Below are 20,264 nucleotides of genomic sequence, written 5' to 3' on the forward strand. Positions count from 1 at the left end.
CACCTGGAGACAAATGAAAATGAAAACACAACATACCAACTCTTACAGAATACAGCAAAAACAGTTGTAAGAGGGAAATTCATAGCAATATAGGCCCACCACAAAAAACAAGAAAAATCTCAAATAAGTAATCTTAAACTACATCTAACACAACTAGGAAAAGAAGAACAACCAAAGCCGAAAGTCAGCAGAAGGAGGGAAAGAATAAAAATCATAGCACAAAAATGCAATAGAGACTAAACAACTGTAGAAAGGATTAAAGAAACTAAGATGTGGTTCTTTGAGAGGATAAGCAAAATTAACAAACACTTAACCGGACCCACCAGGACAAAAAAGAGATGGCTCACATAAATAAAATTAGAAATGAAAGAGGAGAAATAACAATGGATACCACAGAAACACAAACGATTAGACGAGAGTACTATGAAAAGCTATATGCCCACAAATTGGATACCTAGAAGAAATATATAATTTTGTGTGTGTGTGAAGAAAGATTAGCCCAGAGCTAACATCTGTTGCCAGTCTTCTTTTTGCTTGAGGAATATTGTTGCTGAGCTAATCTCTGTGCCAATCTTCCTCTATTTTATGGGATGACAATACAGTGTGGCTTCACAAGCAGTGCTAGGCCTGCACCCAGGATCCGAACCTGTGAACCCCAGGCTGCCAAAGCAGAGAGCACGAATGTAATCACTAAGCCACCAGGCTGGCTCCAATGGATAAATTCTTAGACTCATACAACCACCCAAAAATGAATCAAGAAGAAATAGAGAATCTGAGTAGACCAATCACAAGTAAAGTGATTGAGACAGTAATCAGAAACCTCCCAAAAAACAAAAGTCCAGGACCAGATGGCTTCTCTGGAGAATTCTACCACACATTAAAGAAGATTTAATGCCTATCCTTCTCAAACTATTCCAAAAAATCAAAGAATACAGAACACTTACTAACTCATTTTCTGAGGCCAACATTACCCTGATACCAAAACCAGGCAAGGACAACACAAAGAAGGAAAACTACAGGCCAATATCACTGATGATCATCGATGCAAAACTCCTCAACAAAATATCGGCAAACTCAATAGAGCAATACATTAAAAGGATCATACACCATGATCTAGTGGGATTTATTCCAGGAATGCAGGAATGGTTAAACATACACAAATCAATCAATGTGATACACCACATTAACAAAATGAGGAATAAAAACCACATTCTCATCTCAATAGATGCAAACAAAGCATTTGACAAGATCCAACATCGACTTATGTTAAAAACTCTCAATAAAATGGGTATAAAAGGAAACTACCTCAACATAATAAAGGCCATATATGACAAACCCACAGCAAACATCATACTCAATGACGAAAAACTGAAAGCCACCCCTCTGAGAACAGGAACAAGACGAGGGTTCCCACTCTCAGCATCCTATTCAACATAGTACTGGAGGTTTTGGCCAGAGCAATTAGGCAACAAAAATAAATAAAAGGAATCCAAATTGGAAAGGAAGAAGTGAAACTCTTGCTTGTTGCAGATGACATAATTCTGTATATTGAAAATCCTAAAGAAACCATCAGAAAACTATTAGAAATAATCAACAACTACAGCAATGTTTCAGGGTACTAAATCAGCTTACAAAAATCAGTTGTGGTTCTATACTTTAACAACAAACTAGCAGAACAAGAAGTCAAGAATACAATCCCATTTGAAATCGTAACGAAAAGAATAAAATATCTAGGAATAAACTTAACCAAAGAGGTGAATGACCTACATACTGAAAACTATAAGATATTATTTTTTTTAATATTTTATTTTTTCATTTTTCTCCCCAAAGCCCCCCAGTACATAGCTGTATATTCTTCGTTGTGGGTCCTTCCAGTTGTGGTATGTGGGACGCTGCCTCAGCGTGGTTTGATGAGCAGTGCCATGTCCGCGCCCAGGATTCGAACCAACGAAACACTGGGCCACCTGCAGTGGAGCGCGCGAACTTAACCACTTGGCCACGGGGCCAGCCCCCTATAAGATATTATTGAAACAAATTGAAGAAGATATAAAAAAGTGGAAAGATATTCCATGCTCATAAGTTCGAACAATAAACATAGTTAAAATGTCCACAGTACCTAAAGCAATCTACAGTTTCAATGCAATCCCAATCAGAATCCCAATGACATTCTTTGTGAATTAGCACAAAGAATCCTAAAATTTATATGGAATGAGAAAAGACCTCGAATAGCCAAAGCAATCCTGAGAAAAAAGAACAAAGCTGAAGGGATCAGACTCCCTGACTTCAAAATATAATCAAAACAGCATGGTATTGGCAGAAAAACAGACACACAGATCACTGGAACAGAATTTAAAGCCCAGCAATAAAACCACACATCTATGGACAATTAATCTGCATCAAAGGGTCCTAGAAAATACAATGGAGAAGGGAAAGTCTCTTCCATAAATGGTGCTGGTAAAACTGGACACCCACATTAAAAGAATGAATGCAGACAATTATCTTGCACCATGCACAAAAGTTAACTCAAAATGGATTAAAGACTTGAATGTAAGACTGGAAACCATAAAACTCTTGGAAGAAAGTACAAGCAGTACACTATTTGATATTGGTCTTAGGAGCACCTTTTTGAATACCACGTCTACTCAGGCAACGGAAACAGAAGACAAAATTAACAAATGGGACTACATCAGACTAAAAAGCTTCTCCAAGTCAAAGGAAACCATGAACAAAATTAAAAGACAACCCACCAACTGGGAGAAAATATTTGCAAATCATATATGCAAGAAGGGGTTAATTTCCTAAATATATAAAGAACTCATACAACTCAACAACAACAAAAACCCAAACAACTGGAACAAAAATGGGCAGAGGATATGAACAGACATTTTTCCAAAGAAGATATACAGATGGCCAACAGGCACATGAAATGATGTTCAACATCACTAATTATTAGGGAAATACAAATCAAAACTACAGTGAGATATTACCTTACACTGGTCAGAATGGCTAAAATTACCAAGAAAAAAACAACAAATGTTGGAGAGGATGTGGAGAAAAGAGAACCTTCATGCACTGCTGATGGAAATGCAAACAGGTGCAGCCACTATGGAAAACAGCATGGAGATTTCTCAAACTATTAAAAATAGAAATACCATATGATCCAGCTATCCCACTACTATTTATCCAAACAACTTGAAATCAATGATCCCAAGAGATTTATGCACCCCTATGTTCACTACAGCATTATTCACAATAGCCAACACATGGAAGCAACTCAAGTGCCCTTCTACAGAAGAATGGATAAAAAAGATGTGGTGTGCGCGCGCACACACACACACACACACACACAAATGGAATACTACTCATCCATAAAAAAGACAAAATCACCCCATTTGCTACAACATGGATGGTCCTTGAGGGTATGATGTTAAGTGAAACAAGCCAGACAGAGAAAGACAAATACTGCATGATTTCACTCATATGTGGAAGATAAATAAATACACAGATAAAGAGAACAGATTAGTGTTTACCAGAGGGGAAGGTGGTTAGGTGTGGGTGAAAGGAGTAAAGGAGCACATATGTCAGGTGACAGACAAAAATTAGATTACTGGGGGCCAATACAATGAAGTTTATTCAGAAACTGGTAAATAATAATGTACACATGAAATTACACAATGTTATAAACCATCATGACCTCAATAAAATTATTGAAAAAAAGAGAAATGTCTTCAAATTGAGGCAATGCTGTAAATGTTACTGGAATTCCCATGGATAGGAATGATTTGAGCTGGACCTTTAAGAACAGATAACATTTTGTAAGTAGAAAGAAGAAGAGAATTCCAGGTTGGAAGCTAGGCAGAGGCAAGTCACAACTATCAAGTCTCTCCTCTTCTCTCCCTAAGACAGAGAAAGCACAACTCTACACACACACACACACACACATACTCATTAGTGCAAACAGAAAATTGTGTTGTATAAAAACAACTGCTGAAAAAAATTGAAATTTTTAATAGAAATACTAGTAATCCAAAATTTCAGGGAGGGGGAATAATTCCTGGTCAATATATTTTCTGAAGACTTTATAAAGTCACTGGATAGTTACATTATTTCCCCTTAAACTGGGTGTTTAATAGCTGATCATTTTTAATAACATAGCAGGGATACCCTCCTTATTTGCTGTTTTCTCTATTCTTGCCATAGAGAACTAGAACTTTATTTAAGCAAGGAAATCTTTCATAACATTGCCAGCCACTCATCTATCTAGGTAGAGAGGACAAATCACTTAGGAGCAGATATTATTTGTTCTGAGAAGACTGGACCCTTTTGGTTGGCTATAAAGGCTAGTAAGGGACTATTTTTTTAAATGGTGACTAGACAACCATATAGTCATAAGGGAAAAGATAAAATTAGACTTATACATTATGCACAAATAAACTACAGGTGCATTAAAAATCTAAGTATAAAAAGCAAAACTGTAAAACTTTTAGAAGACACAAAGGATTTCCTCATAATAAGACAAATCAAAGCAAGGAAAGATTTCTTCAATAATATATAAAATAATGCACAAACCATAAGGAAAAGATTGATCTATTTGACTATATCAAAAGTTAAAACCTTTAAACAATAAAATAGCATAAACAGAATTTAAAAACAATCCGCTATAAAAAGGATGAGGGTACGTCAAAAGGACATAGAAGCCAACCTGAAAGACTTCCCAACGGCTAAAGCTGGAACAATTTGTGCGAAAGTAACAACAGTATTGGATTATAACCCAAAGAATAAAATAAATCTCCATGAGTCCACACTGATATACATAAATGATTGAATAAATAAATATACGGGAATGAAGGGACAAATATTTCTTACAGAAAAATTCCAATTAACAAATATGGAGATTTGGAGGGAAATGACCCAAAGTCCTCAGTAGATGGACAGATAAACTATATTCATTGGGTGGCATACTCACAAGCAATTAAATGAAAGAACTAGATTCATATATACCAACAGGGATAAGTCACAGATCACATTTTTTAGTAACAACAAGTTGCAAAAGGATAAGTATAGCATGATACCATTTTATGTGAAAGTTTAAAACACTTAAATAATACCATATATTGTTTGTAGACACATTCATATGTAACAAAACTATGAACACATATATGGATGGTAATGATAAACACAAAATTTAGGATAGTGATTATCTCTTGATAGGAAGACAGGGAAAATGGATGGGTAAGAGTGGAGCTTTAGTTGTATCTGTAACATTTAAAAAACTTTTGAGGGGCTGGCCCTGTGGCTGAGTGGTTAGGTTTGTGTGCTCCACTTCGGCAGCCCGGGGATTCCCCAGTTCGGATCCTGGGCACGGACATGGCACCACTCATCAGGCCCTGTTGAGGTGGCATCCCATGCGCCACAACTATAAGGACCCACAACTAAAATACACAACTATGTACTGGGGGGATTTGGGGAGAAAAGCAAAAAAAAAACAAAGATTGGTCACAGTTGTTAGCTCAGGTGTCAGTCTTCAAAAGGAAAAGTTTTTTTGAGAGCTTTGAAGTAAATAAAGAAAAATGTTAAATTCTGTTTATTTTTGGAAAAAGACACACAGACGTATTTTTATTATTGTCTATTTTTTCCAAGTTCAAATGTCCTTTGGTTTGAAGAGCTGACAAGGGAGATCAGATCATAAGTATTTATTGAACCCCAATCTTCAGACTGTACATGGATGATTCACGTTTCATGGATATACATGAATCTTTGTATGGATACCCAAGTGTTATGGGTTGAATTTTGTCCCCTCCAAAAGATATGTTGAAGTCCTAGCCCCAGGTACCCAGGAATGAGGTGATCAACAGCGTTTATGAGAATTTCATACCAGCAGAAACACTACTAGCCTGGACTAAAAGGGACAGAAACTGGATGAAATGAAAGAAGAATGATTTCAAGAGCAGAGCCATGGATACAGAGGCATGGGCCAATGGGACCTCCTCAGGCAGAGATGGCAGGAGCATTGTCCTTGTAGGCTGAGAGCGCGAGGTCACCAAGCCCAGAGGATAGAGCATTGAGCCACATAGGATTATTCTCAGGCCATGAAGTCTAATAAAATATTCCCTACTGGGTTTTGGACTTGCTTGGGACCTGTGACCCCTTAGTTCGTTCCAATACCTTCTTTTTGGAATCATAATATCTATACTATGCCTGTCTCAACATTGTATTTTGGAAGTAGATAATTTCCAAAATAACCCATACCTAATATACATGGTTTAGAAGATAAGATTTGGGACTTTATGAGTTGATTATATTTAGTTAAGATTTTGGACTTAGAATTGATGCTGGAACAGGTTAAGAGTTTTGGGGATGTTGGAATGAGATGAATGTATTTTACCCCTGGAAGGGACATGATTAATGGAGGGATAGAGGACGTACTGTTATGGGTTACACTGCGTTCCTCAAAAATATATATTGAGGTCCTAATCACTGGTACCTGCGAATGTGACCTTATTTGGAAATAAGATCTTTGCATATGTAATCAAGTTAAAATTAGAGTGAGCTCTAATCTAATATGACCAGTGTCCTTATGAAGAATTGGAAAACACCTTGCAAAGAGAGAGACATACACAGGAAGACAGACATGTGAAGACAGAAGCAAAAATTAGAATTATGCTGCCACAAGCCAAGGAATGTCTGGTGTGACCAGAAGCTGAAAGAGACCAGGAAAGATCTTCCTCTAGAGGTTTTTGAGGGAGCAGGGCCTTGCCAACACCTTGATTTCATACTTCTAACTTCCAGAACTGTGAAAGAATAAACATCTAAAAGCCACCTAATTTATGGCACTTTGTTACAGCAGCAAGAAATTAATACATCAAGTACTCATTTATATGGGGATGTATCTCCATGAGTCTGTGTATATCAGGACGGCAATTTCTGAATGAGTATGTGTGTCTCTGTCTGGGTACCATATATGTAATCAACATATAGTTGACCAGGAACATGTGAAAGGATATGTAATCTGTCTGGAAGTCTCAAAGTAGGTAGATAATTCCCCCAAACTCATTGATCCACTCATGTATTCATTCAACAAATAATTTCAGGGCTCCTTCTATGTACTATGCATTGGAGGCAGACATGACTAAAACTGTTGAGTCTACTGCTATGAGAGACCAGAGGTAAAAACAACCTTCTTTATCTACTTACTTCTGGTTCCAGGGCTTCTGTTATTTCTTTGATCTTATTCCGACTGAAGGTAAGACAATGAGAAAGTGTATGAGTAAATAACAGAAGAATACTTATAAAAGAGGGCTGTGAAATTTGAGTCTGTCATCTTCCTAATTTAGGTACTTGAAAGCAAAATGATATGGCACTTAAGGGCAAGGGTTCTGGTGTCAGATCTGAGTTGAAATCTCAGATGCCAAATGCTAGCTGTGTGACTGTAATTTATTTAGTTAACTTCTTTGATTCTAGATTTCCTCATTTGTGAAAAAAGGGGAGGGCAATAATATTTCATAGGGCCGTATTTAGAAGATTCAACAAAATAATATTTATACTGGGCTAAAACAGTGCCAGGCACTCAGAAGCCAGCTCCCTTCTGCCCCTTGAATATGCAAGAAGAGGCTGTTTTGCTTGAGTACTTTTTACACAATAAGGATGTACTGTTTCTGGCTGGCAGAAGGGTGCCCTGGGTCATAGGATCTGAAATACAAATTTGAGATTCCCAAGGTTACTCTCTGTTCAAGTCTACTCAGTTTATGAGGATGACATTTATTGACATTATTTTGAATCAAAACAGGATAAATTTAACACACTATCCCAAATATGCATTTAAAGACAATATAGCCAGAGGAAGCTTTGAAGAAAGTTGGAGGTACCATTAGGCACTACTAACTCTTAACTGTTGATGGCTACTATTATATCCACAGCACAACTGCGAAAGAAGACCTCAACCGGGTAGATTCCAATGATGCTTAAGAGTCATCTCGTGCAAGTTCTCAACTATCATAGATTCTCTGGCTATCAAATTATATCAAGTTATATCAAATTATATGAGTTGTAGGGTCTAGCAAGACATCATTTGAATGATTTTTCTCTGGAAAGCCTTGAATTCCCCACTTTATCTAGCCAGTGAGTTGACATTGCCCCCTACCCCCATTGGAGATGGAGGACCTAAACCTTCTTTAGACATAGCTGGTATGCTTCATGCTTAGAAGTAGGAGCATATTTTGACCTTCTTTACCTCTCACTCCCCAACAACTCTGAACATTATCCCCAAATATCTGAATCAGCCTCGCTCCTTCCTTTGGACTAACAAAAACATCCAGAATGTTAGAATCTATTGCTTCAGAGCTCTTTGAAGCTTTCATGCACCAGGTATGAGACATTTCCAGACAAAATAACCTAAAATTATCTGCAAGGGAACTTTAAAATAAATACAGTAATAATTCAGCAAAGCAAAGCTGTATTCAGATCAGACAAAAGCTCCAAGGAAATCCCCATAGGCTGACGTCAGGTAGAAAAAGCAATTCAACATCAAGGAATTGCTTCAAGAAACAAATCCAGAAGTGTAGGATGTAAGTACAGCATGAGAATAAGGAGCTGGGTTCAAGTTTAGATTCTACCACTTGCTAGCTGTATAACCCCGAGAATATCACTTAAAATTTTTAAATCTCAATCTCTTCATCTGTAAAAAAAAATGAGATTAATGAATTTTGATCTTCTTTAGATCCTTATTACATAAAAGTTTATCCACCCAGCAGTATCTTCAAGTAACTCATAAGTATCTGCAAGATCTGCAAGTATCTTGTTAGAAATGTAGAATCTCCTCAGGTCCCATCCTAGACCTTCCGACTCAAACTCTGCATTGCAACCAGATCCACAGTTGATTTATATACACTAAAATTTGAGCAGCACTGACTTGGGTGAAGTGGGGGCTAAATGAGGGAATTTGTATAATTTCATCAATAAATTAGGAGGCCAAACTTGGGGGTAGGTATGAATGAAGGCGTGAGAGAGATGGAGAAGACTTGGAACTGTTACTGGGGGGTTGGATGAAAGGATGGTGGAGGAGACAGGATGTCCCCTCTGAGATTAAAAAGCATGTGCTTACAGTGGGCCAAGTCCAAATATTTTTTTAAGAGAGAAGGAATAAAAGAGGAGTTAGCAAACATACAAATACTACCATTTACTGACTGAACATTGTGGGCTAGGTACTTTTTATGTGTTATACAATCATTGTAATAATTTTACCAGATAGGTGGTGTCAAGAATTTAGAACAGTTTCTTACAAATAGTAATTGGTCAATAAATATTGACTGTTACTGTCATTTGCAATAAATACTATCTTAACCTTCTCCTTCATGAGAGGATCAAAGTAATAGACCTATATTCACTTTATTGCAACTTTAACGTCATCAAAGAGGAAGGTGAAAGCAAACCAATGTTTGCCCAGATTTCAAATGCTTTAACTAAAATTCCTCTTTCTAGGAAGTTGCCTGGCTTTGGCTCTGGATTTTCCCCACTTCACTTTGAAGAGTATAGACTCTTACCCTGGCAATAAGCAACTCTTAGCCTGAGGAAGTCAGGATAATTCTATTCTATTTATAACAGGCAACGCAAATATCAGAAGAGGCAGCAGGGCTTGGAGAGAGATCAGATTCCTTTGGAAGGAATTCACCCCAGGATCTTGAGAGAGGACAGTTTCAGCCAGGGCAGATGACTTTGGCACTTTGGGAGTGGGAGAAGCTTCCCTCTCAACACCTCTAGGGCTACCAATCCTTGCACCCCAAAGCTATGGGCTGAGGATGGAATCCTTCAATATCAACTGCTACTTCGGTAAGCAATATTAGGAAGGCAACTTAGAAGGCTCTAGAAAAAATCATTGAAATAGTAAGTGTCCAAAGCCTCAGTTGGGAACCACAAAACTTGTAAAGATCCTTTGAGTCAAGGGGATCCAAGAAGAGGAAACACAGTAAATCCCTGTCATCCTGTCTAAATTCTAAAGCCCAGGCATTACATTTATGAATGAAACCCTTGCTAATTCTCCAGTCCTGGGAACATCACCATCTGCTGCTGCTCTCCTTCAGACTTCCCCCTTTTTCATCTAGAGCTGTTAACTCTTTTTAAGAATGCACTCATCAGGTCCCATTCACTAGCCTTTAGGTCATTATAGTGATTGATAAGGTAATTCTGAGCTACTATAGGAAGGAAGCCCTGTGGGATTCAAAGTGCTAAAAGAAAACTAAGGAAGGATGTTCTGGAATTTTGGCCTCAAATTGCTTTGTGCAGTAATAGGAACAGACTTATCACAGGAAAGGACCAGGTCACTGGGGATACATTAAACCCTGCACACTCCCAAAATAACAGGACTTAACCTGGCAAGTAGATCAGACAGGCCAGGCCTGCAGAAGGTTGAGACCTCCAAGAGAACACAAGAAGCTACCAGAAAGTGAGTAGGACCAAAATAATGCTTGGTACAGGGGACACATTTGGAAGTGTCTGCTCCACACATAATGATTGCCTTATAATTCCTCTCTGATTTACAAAGGTGTGCCCCTAGCTTATATTAGATGACCCTAGCTTCCCGGCCAGAGCTGGTTTATCTAGAGGCAGGTAACCGATTAAAGCCACGTCCATCAGTGCCCAGTTCCCTTTGACTTGGAAATTGGAACTAAGAGAGCCACCAGTACCTTTCCATGAGAGTGAACTGTAACATAGGACCTCAGGAGATTAAGGAGCTATCTCTTGCCCACAGTGTAATCTACTAAAAGAGAAGAAATAAGCAGCTATGAGACACAGAAAGAAAACTAGCTTGGGTTCCCAACAACTTCCCAGTTTAAAGCCAGTTCATTCCCCAAATCCAGTCACATTCCTCTTCTGCTTAAACTAGCTCCAGCTGGTCTCCACTCTTTGCAACCTAAGGATAGAAATTAATAAATAAAATGTCTTAAGAGGCAGCTGCTGCTCAGATCCCAGTGACTGTCATCATGCAACAGTAGAGGCCCAGATGCCATGTTTCAAGTTTTTCAGGAAAGCTGCAAATGTACATTTTACATGAAATTTTCCACCTTTTATACACTGGTAATGAAATCAAATTTTGGAAAACCATGGTTCAAGATACAGTGTACAAGATACAAGATACAGTGGCCTGAATGTAGTTTGTAGGCCCTTGAATTGTGACTGAAACAGCACATAAAACACTGACCAGCTTAAAGTAGTTTTTCTTCCTTAAAACAGGTTGTTGATTAATCAAACAGTGCTCAATAACAGAGACAGCATTGTGCATTTATAACAGGCAACTTTATCTACTTACACATTGTGCATGGCAGGAACTCATGGCCCCAGTACAACCCCAGAATGAAGAATCTTCAGAAATGTTGCTACCTGATCCCTTTACAAAGCAAGGAGTCCTTAAATAAGGAAAATCTGGCTTCCAGCAGCTTGATTACCATATATGGACTGATTCGAGACTAGTCAATCAGTTTTTGCCCCTAACTCCTTAAATTTTGCTGTGAACCCTGGATTGAGGAGACAGATTTGAGAGTCTTGCCTCCCATCTCCTTGCCAGTCAACCTCATGATAAAGCCTTTTATTTTCTCAAAAGCAGGTGGGTGTTGTAACACTGGCTTCTAAGTGCGCTGGTCAGTATGTCCTTGCTCAGTGACATGACCTCAGTCAGTAAGCGTTCTGTCTTACCTGCTGCTTCCTTTCTTCTTAGGTCTTTCATCTATTACTATATTTTCCATATGTACCCATCTGTGCACTGTATTACACTGCCCACAGGGCCGAGTTAGTGACCCAGCTTGATCTATTTCCTTTTTGGTCTTGCTGACTAGCTAGCTGAACACACTAAATGATTAAAAATGTGGTTGTGGAGGGGCCAGCCCAGTGGTGCAACAGTTAAGTTTGCACATTCCGCCCCAGTGGCCTGGGGTTCCCCGGTTCAGATCTGGGGTGCAGACCTATGCACTGCTTGGCAAGCCATGCTGTGGCAAGTGTCCTACGTATAAAGTAGAGGAAGATGGTCACAGATGTTAGCTCAGAGCCAGTCTTCCTCAGCAAAAAGAGGAGGATTAGTACCTGTCACTTTTATTATTGGTGTTGCTGTTTTTACTATTACTATTAATTATTAATTGTTGCTTGACTACCTGACTAGTAGACATTTCTACTAGTCTGACCTCAGAAAGTACAGCTCTCTCCCCTCTTTCCTGATCTGCAATGACTCTTGGGACCCAAGGAGTGCTCAGATTTGTGTCTACCTTCTGGCCCCAGTAATTTTTCTGGTCTCTGTTGACTGACCCTCAGTGCCAAAGATGGCTCTACTTTCTCTCTTTAGCACTGGGAGGAGCTCTTTATGCAACCCTTAATGTTTTGAATAGTAAAGAATGGCTTTGGGGGAAAGTGCTCTTAATACCGTGCCTATAAAAAACAAAGACTCTTTTATTTATGGATTATTTATTTATTTGTGTCCTGGATTCTGTCTACTGCTCCACTCTTTTTTCCTGCCACTGGCCCAGAATCTCTTTATGCTCTAATCATAATAAAACACTCACTATTTCCTAAACACAACATCTCTTGGGAACCTCCACTAACTTACACATGATGTTCCTTCCATCTACAATGCCCTTCCTTTGTCTACTTGTCTACCTTGAAAACTCCTATTTATCCTTCAAGACTCAAACATCACCTCCTCCAGCAAGTCTTCTCCGACCCCTTCACCCCCAATGTCACCCACATCTTTCCTGCTCACGTAAATAGTTTGCTTACTTGTCAATTTCCCAATTCTTCCCTCCTTGAGTTTATTCAACCTCTTTAAACCCTCAATGCCCTTATCTATAAAATGGGTATAACTCTATTGTGAATTTAAATGTGAAACATGCAAAAGGCTTAGCATGGTCCCCGGCATATAGTAAGCAATCAACAAATACTAGATGTTAGCAAGAGCTTTGTCTGTCTCCCAGCTGAGCTCCACAGCAAGGCTGAAGTTTTATATGTTGTATACCCAGCCTGTAGCACAGAGCTGGCCACATAGAGGGCATTTATGTTGAATGAGCAAATGAGATGAATGAATGAATGTTGCTTCCCATTTCAAAACCATCTGCCTTATATAAGTGGAAATAGTTAACATATATACCTAGGTTTAAAGAAGCCAAAGCTGCAGATCACATTCTGCTTCAACAGAAAAGCACTCTGAACCCCTCTTAATATTTTCTGTTCTACTACCATGCCATCACTGGCCAGCAAAAGTGCAAAGAGTTTTCTAAACTTACCCCTTCCCTAACCCTACTCTACCCACTTCTAACTTACATTATGTTGATGATCATTACCTTATATGGTTATATGGTTCTTCCTGCTTAGAATACATTTTCCCCTCCACTCTGGCTATCCAAATCCTACCTACACTTCAAGGTGAAGCTAGGCTTCACAGAGAAAATGACACTTGAATTGGGTATTGTGACATGCATAGGAGCTTACCAAAAAGAGAAGGATGGAGTAGAAGGAAAGGTGGAGGTGGGATAATACATGTTGTAAGAGGGGAAGGACATTTCTGGAAGTCTTAATAGTATGAACAAAGGCATAGTGTTTGTGAAAGACCATGGCACTTTCAAGTAGCAGCAGTTAGTTTAATGTGGCTCTTGTGATGAGGAAAAGTCACAGGGAATACACGCGAAAGGTAGGTCTAGGACAGACTGTGAAGTGTCTTACTAAAAGGCAGAGATTTAATCTTGTAAGTGAGGGGGAGTCCTTGAAGGATTCTGAACATTGGACTGGCAAGATAAAAACATATATTTTAGAAATATCCTAAGATGTAGACTAGATTGGAGTCTGTATTAGTTTGCTAGGATGGTGACAACAAAGTACTAAAAACTGGGTGGCTTAAATAGAAATTTATTGCCTCACAGATCTGGAGGCTAGAAGTCTGAAATCAAGGTATCAGCAGGGTTGGGTCCTTCTGAGGGCTGTGAGGAAAGAATCTATTGTAGGCTTCTCTCCTTGGCTTGCAGATGGCTGACCCTCCCTACACCCTTCATATCATCTTTCTTCTATGTGAGTCTATCTTTGTGTTCAAATTTCTCCTTTTCTTAAGGATACTAGTCATATTGGATTAGGGTCTGTCCTAATGACCTCATTGTAACCCGATTACCTCTGTGAATACCTTGTCTCCAAATACAGTTACATTCTGTGGTACCAGGAATTAGGACTCCAACACATTTTAAGGAACATAATTCAACCCATAACAAAGGCCATAGAGATTGGAGGCAAATAAAGCAATAGTAAAGGAGCTATTTTAATAGGCCATGTCAGACATGATGAAAAATTTAAGCAAATACACTACAAGTAGGGATGGAGAGGTACAAAGATTCCAGAAGCAGAATCTGGAAGGTAAGGAGAAGGAAGAGTCATAGATGACCTTAGGCCTTATTGTTTGGTTGACTATGTGACTGTTAGTCAAGGATAGAAATGGTAGTGGAAGGTTTGATGATGAATTCAGTTTTAGACATATCAAGTATGAGCTGTCAAGTCAAAATGTCCAGTTAACAGATGAATGGGTGGGTCCAAGCTCATGAAAAACATTCAGCTTGGAGATGCAGATTTGTTATACAGGCTGTCCTCAGCATATAAATGGCTGAAGCATATAAAGCGCTGAAACTCTTAAGTTTATGAGATAACCCAAATAAGGATTATAGAGTGGCAAGACAAGAGAATGAAAAGGGCAGTCAGAGAGGTAGGTGGAAATCCAAGGTAGAGTAGTGTCATAGAAGACAAGGAAGGGGAGGTTTCAAAGAAGGAAGGAACATACAACAGCCTTAAATGTGGTAGTGAGTCAAGTATGTTGAAAAGGTAAAGAGAGCACTCTGGACATGATATTTAGGGGATCTTTAGGCAACTTTGGCAAGAACAGTTTCAGTAATGATTTAAATGGAAACTGCAGGAAAAAATGGAGTGATAATTTGAGTGAGTGTTGTTAAAAAAAAAAAAAGATCAATTTAGACCAGAGAAAGAATGTGTTTGCAAGCTGAAGATTAGGAAGTATAGCATAATAGTCAAGGTATAGGCTTCACAGACTGGATTCAAATCTCAGCTCTGCCACTTACTAGTTGTGTAAACTTGGAGAAGTTGCTTGATTTTTCTGTGCCCCAATTTCCCTAACTGAAAAATGGGTACAATAATAGCACTTAATTCATTGGATTGTTGTGAGCATTATATCAATTAACACATGTAAAGTGTTCAATAGAGGGCTTGGCACAGAGTAGGTCTTCAATAAATGTTAGCTGGGAGAGGGGTGGTGGGATGGGTAGGATAACCAAACAAGAAAAAGAAAGTGAAGAAGATAGGAAAGAAGGAAACTGATGCAACAACTTCTCAGAAGGTATAAGAGAGAATCGATCTTCTTCTGGTTACTAGCTGTGTGACCTTGGTAAGGTACTTTAGTTTTCTGTGCCTCAGTTTCCTCATCTCTAAAATGGAGATGATAACAGTGTCTACCTCACAAGGTTTTTGTGAGGATTAAATGGAATGATACATGAAGCACACTTCCCACTGGTAAGGACTTGGGGAGAAGGATAGTGAATAGCTTAGAAGAAATCATGAGTGTCAGCAAGACTGAAAGTTAAAAAATGTTTCCAAGTGAATAATTTTCACAATTTCACGATAGAGTAAAATAGCGCTATAAAATATTATGATGTTTTCTTAAAAAGTTTAAGCATTCTTCTAGTGCTAATAAATTTGTGATTTTTTGATTAAAGTACATTGAAAAGACTTTTTGTATTTAAGTAGTTTCAAATGTGTTTGAAACTCTTTTCAGATAATTATGTTATAAAACAATGGTATGAAACTAAATTGTATTAGTTGGCATGAATTCAGCAATAATCTTACCAAGTTTTTCTTAAAGGACCATTGTATCCAAAGCATAAAAATATAAACCATCTTGGTTGGGTTAAGATGAACAATGCGTTAAGATTCATCCTCCTTACTAGAGTAAAATTTTAAGTAAAATAATTGTTGATTACTTTCTTTAAAAATGGCTTCCTATCTCACTCAAAATAAAAGCCAAAGTCTTTACAAGGTCCTGTGTGATCTGGCCCTCTCTGTCTCTCTGATCTCTTGTCCTACCACTCTCCTCCTCTCCACTCCAATGACACTGGCCTTCTTGCTGTTCCTTGAATACACCAAGATTTTGCACATTCTAATTCCTCTGTCTAGAACACCCTTCCCTCAGGTATTCTCATGGCTGGCTCTCTCTCAGTTCATTCACATATATTCTTAAATACCATGATATCAGACAAGCTTTCCTTGACTGCTCTATATTAAATAGCTCTCTCCAATTGCAAGTACCTTATATCCTTTCTTCCACCTTATCAACACCCAAAAAATATCTTATTATGTATTGTCTTTCTCTTCCACAACACACCCTCATTAGAATATAATCTCCAAGAGGGCAGGGACTTTGCTTTGTTTATTGCTATATAAGTCTTATTCCGTGCTGGCACAGAGTAGATTCTCAAGTATTTGTTGAATAAATGAATTAATGAATATCATAACACAATGTACTTTTGTGTTGATATCTTCGTCCATCACAGCTCTCCACCCTTGAAGGCTGAGCAACAACTAGGAAGGAGCTCAGACCAAAGTACATGTAAGGGCAAGCTAATTAGTCTAGGCAAGAGAAGTCTACCCCACCAGATCCAGGCATTCCAGAAGGGAAATTGGGGGTCAAAACTACTGCTAGTAAAATACAGAGAAAGAGAGCACAGTGTTCTTTCTGCAGTTATTCCTTATGAAACTGTTTTACCTCTGCATAGACAAAATTCTCTACAATCCCAGGAAGTAGAATGCATGACACCAAACAATTTAAATTACTCTAGGAAAGCCACTTGAAGCCCTTGGAGAAGGATTTCTATTGTTTGCCTGTAGTACTTGTTAGTGAGTTCACAAACCTTTCATTGTCCTAGAAAAAGAATAACCATATTTCGGCAATGGTATCTTATGACAGCTAAGAACTGCCTAGTACCCATATCCCGCAACAAGAAACTTTCCCAAAGAAAACAAAACTAACATGAACACAAAGGGGCAACCAAATGTTAAAATGGAAGCACAGCAGTCCCTCACATATTCCATGCATGCCAAATACAGGAGGCTGGCTATGTAACCAGCACATAGTTCCTTCCCCACCTTCCATGCAAGAGGGAGGATAGCAGAGTTCAGTAGATGCGACACGTACAAAGTGTTGGCTCTGGGACAAGACTGCACTCCTACTGATAAAAGTAACCAGGAGACTTCCAGTTGAATTCATGTTTCCTTTGATTTTAGGAGGCCATAGGCCAGGGACTTTAGGGAGAAAGAATCCTAAGTGAGGCTTTCTTCTTTATCTGAATCCAGTGGACTCAATGATATGGCCATTCAGAAGAAGGTTATTTTGAGGTGTGGAAAACCAATTGAGGAGAAAGGGGTTGAAGGAAAAGTGTTTTAGCTAAACATTGACAGGAACCTACAACCGACTTATGCTCTTGATGGGAACTGGCACTGGGGATGCAATAAAACCCAGCACATTAAAGAGGGGAGGGACTCTGTGCCTTGCATTTAAAAACAGAGACAGCTGAACTGGTAAATTGCAGAGGGCTGGGAGCTGTGGCATTCCACTGACCAAAAGGAAACTTTCAAAGTGAAATACTAGCCCTAAAACCTCAAATAACACATTTCCATTGCTTTGACTCGTGAGATATCATTAGGCTCCCTCCCTAGGCAGAAACATGAGACAGACAGACATGGAAGAGATGTCACTGGTCCATATGAGCCCTTCTAACAAGTCTCCACCACACTAGTTTTTGGGGTTTTTGGATTTTTTTTTTTACCCGAGGAGAGAGCTGGTGAAGCCCTTCTCCCCAACACAATCTTCCCAATTGGACATGGACATGGGAATGACACATTAGCCAAGGTGGCCTTAACTTCCCTTTTGAAGCATCCTGCCTCTCTCACTTTGCATGCAATTTTGACTTGAGTTCCTATCTCTTCAGCTGGATCTCCCAGTCACTTGGGATTAGGGATATGGATGCCTGGTACTAAAGAAAATACAACAAACGTTAACCATTGTAACTTTGATGTGACAGAAGCTCGGTAAATGTTGGAATCAAATTCAACATTCATCTCCATATCCTAGGAAGAAACCTTGCCCACCAATCTCTTAAGAAAGAAGTCAGTGACAGCACTTTACATGGTCTTCACATTACAGACACCACTCAGCAGTAGGAACAGCTACAGGCAATGAATCTGGCATTCAATAAATATTTGTAGAATGAATGTTTTCAAGTCATCTGCACTGCCACTGCATCTCTCAGGAAACAAATTTTCCCCTTCAGCTAAAACTGCAGAGCCAATTGACTCTGCAGTTAACTAATGTGAAACTTGGCAACATTGCCTAGGGTGCACCTCCTGAGAATCAACTGGATATAAGAATCAGGTTTAGAGGCTGGTATGAGGAAGAAAAAACTGTCCTCTCCACACAAATTCCTCCAACACAGTAGTGTCTTAGTAAGGTGAGTCACTGCCATCCTTCTCGAGATTGAATTTCCAGTACAGATTTCCCTCAGTTGATCTAGTGCGCTGCCCCTTTAAGAAGCCAAGCAAGATGGAGCCCTCCCAGCTCTCAGCTAGAGGCTTTAAGCCACCTGATAGGAATGCTGGAGTGAGACAAAAAGAAAGAACGCCCGGAGGGGGTAAGTCGCGGTTCTAACGACCGAAGGAGAAATCAAGGCTCTAATGATACAACGACCAAACTCTGAGCACGCCTATCCCGCCTACCCTGTGGGTGGCAGCTTCCCTAGGCTCTAAAGCACCACCTCTCCTCCCCTCCCCTCCCCTCTCTTCCCCTCCCCTCTCCTACTTATCCCACCCCACCCTACTCCACCCTCTGGATCCTCCTTGAAAGTCTCCTTCGGAAAGGTGCTTCCTTGCTACCCAGCTGAGACCCTAGTGAGGGTGGCAAAAGGAAGAGGAGGGTTTGTAAGCGAAATGAAAGGGACTTACTTTCGGATTCTGCGCCTCCGGAGGCATCCTCTCCTCTCAGCCCAGGGCCAGGGCCGACGGGGCGGGGCCGGGGTTGAGCTGGTGGAGCCGGGGTCCTCACTCCCTCGTACTACAAACCTAGTTCAGTGGAGAGTTAGCGGCAATGGGCACCGACTAGGGCCAGTGTATACTCGATTTTAAATTACCTCAAACGGAGACAAGGGTTTACGAAAGTTGACCGGGGGTGGGAGTGGAGATGAGCTCTAAAACCCTCCTTTTCCTCCCTTTCTGGCTAGCTTCCCCCACCCGGCATTAGCGATATCTGGGGCAATGGTTTTCTTTTTGCTTCCTTGTGGTTTCTTCTCCCAGCTGCCCGTCCCAGACCCCACCCAACGGCTCCACCCCATGCACTGCTACACTTTCTGTCAATCACCAGCCCCTTTAAAGCTGCACCGCACTACTTGGGTTTTTGTCCCTCTTTGGCGGGCAGACAGAACCTTGGACCTCCTGGCCTCTCCAACAATGCCTTCGACCTTTCTGCTGAGTTAGGGAAGCTGAGGTTAGTTGCTAGTGGCAGTCCCCCCGCCCCCTCTGCTCTAAAGCTTACACAATCGGCTCCACCCAAACTCCTCCTGGGCCGGCCAGGCTACGCCATACCCCACCCCATCTCCTTTCTTTACTCTGTTTCTTGTAAAGAGTGGGTCCCTAGGCTGCCAGATAGCCAAGAAAGTTCCTGAGGAGGCGCCCTCTTTGGCACCGCCCACTCCAGTGCAGTTTCTGAAGTGGCTACAACCAATCTTCTGTCCCTAAGGCCTCTTCACTCTGCCTGACCCGGTATGCTCTGTCTTCTCTATTTCTCATCTGTGTGCGTCTGCAGGTTTCTGACTAGAATGGGGTGGAAGAGAGGGTGGGGATTCCCACAAATGTGCTTCATGCCTTTCACTCACCCAAAACAGCAGTCCCACACCAAGGCCCCCTTGGTGACTAGGCAGCTCAAAGTCAGAGAAGGCCCCTGAGGTCCCATCCCCAGGTATTAGTAGAACTCCAGAATGACCCATCAGAAATTATATTTAATGCCATTCTCCATTCCAGTTAATGGCAACATCTGGTTGCTCAGGCCCAAAATCGTTGACTCCCTTTTTTCTCTCATACTTCACATCCAGTTCAAGAAATCCTGTTGGCTCTGTCTTAAAAATATGTCCAGAATCTGACCACTTCTCACCATCTCCACTACTACCACCCTGACCCTAGCCACTACTATCTCTAGATCC

At 40.1% G+C, this 20,264-nt stretch overlaps 1 protein-coding gene across 4 annotated transcripts in view; it reads right to left on the minus strand.

Moving 5' to 3' along the window:
* The window catches only part of KLF8 (KLF transcription factor 8), a 262,549-nt gene extending 242,722 nt beyond the window's left edge, over positions 1 to 19,827 (minus strand). For 3 of the 4 annotated variants that reach the window (XM_044763992.2, XM_070502560.1, XM_070502559.1), the window contains exon 1: positions 19,015 to 19,572. The gene's annotated coding sequence lies outside the window, so the exon portion shown is untranslated. Of the gene's footprint in view, positions 1 to 19,014; positions 19,573 to 19,600 lie in introns of those variants that run through there. The other variant, XM_070502558.1, reaches the window with a different exon arrangement.
* Positions 19,828 to 20,264: the final 437 nt, after the last annotated feature.

This window comes from Equus asinus, chromosome X, assembly GCF_041296235.1.
Source record: "Equus asinus isolate D_3611 breed Donkey chromosome X, EquAss-T2T_v2, whole genome shotgun sequence".
Classification (NCBI taxonomy): Eukaryota; Metazoa; Chordata; class Mammalia; order Perissodactyla; family Equidae; genus Equus; species Equus asinus.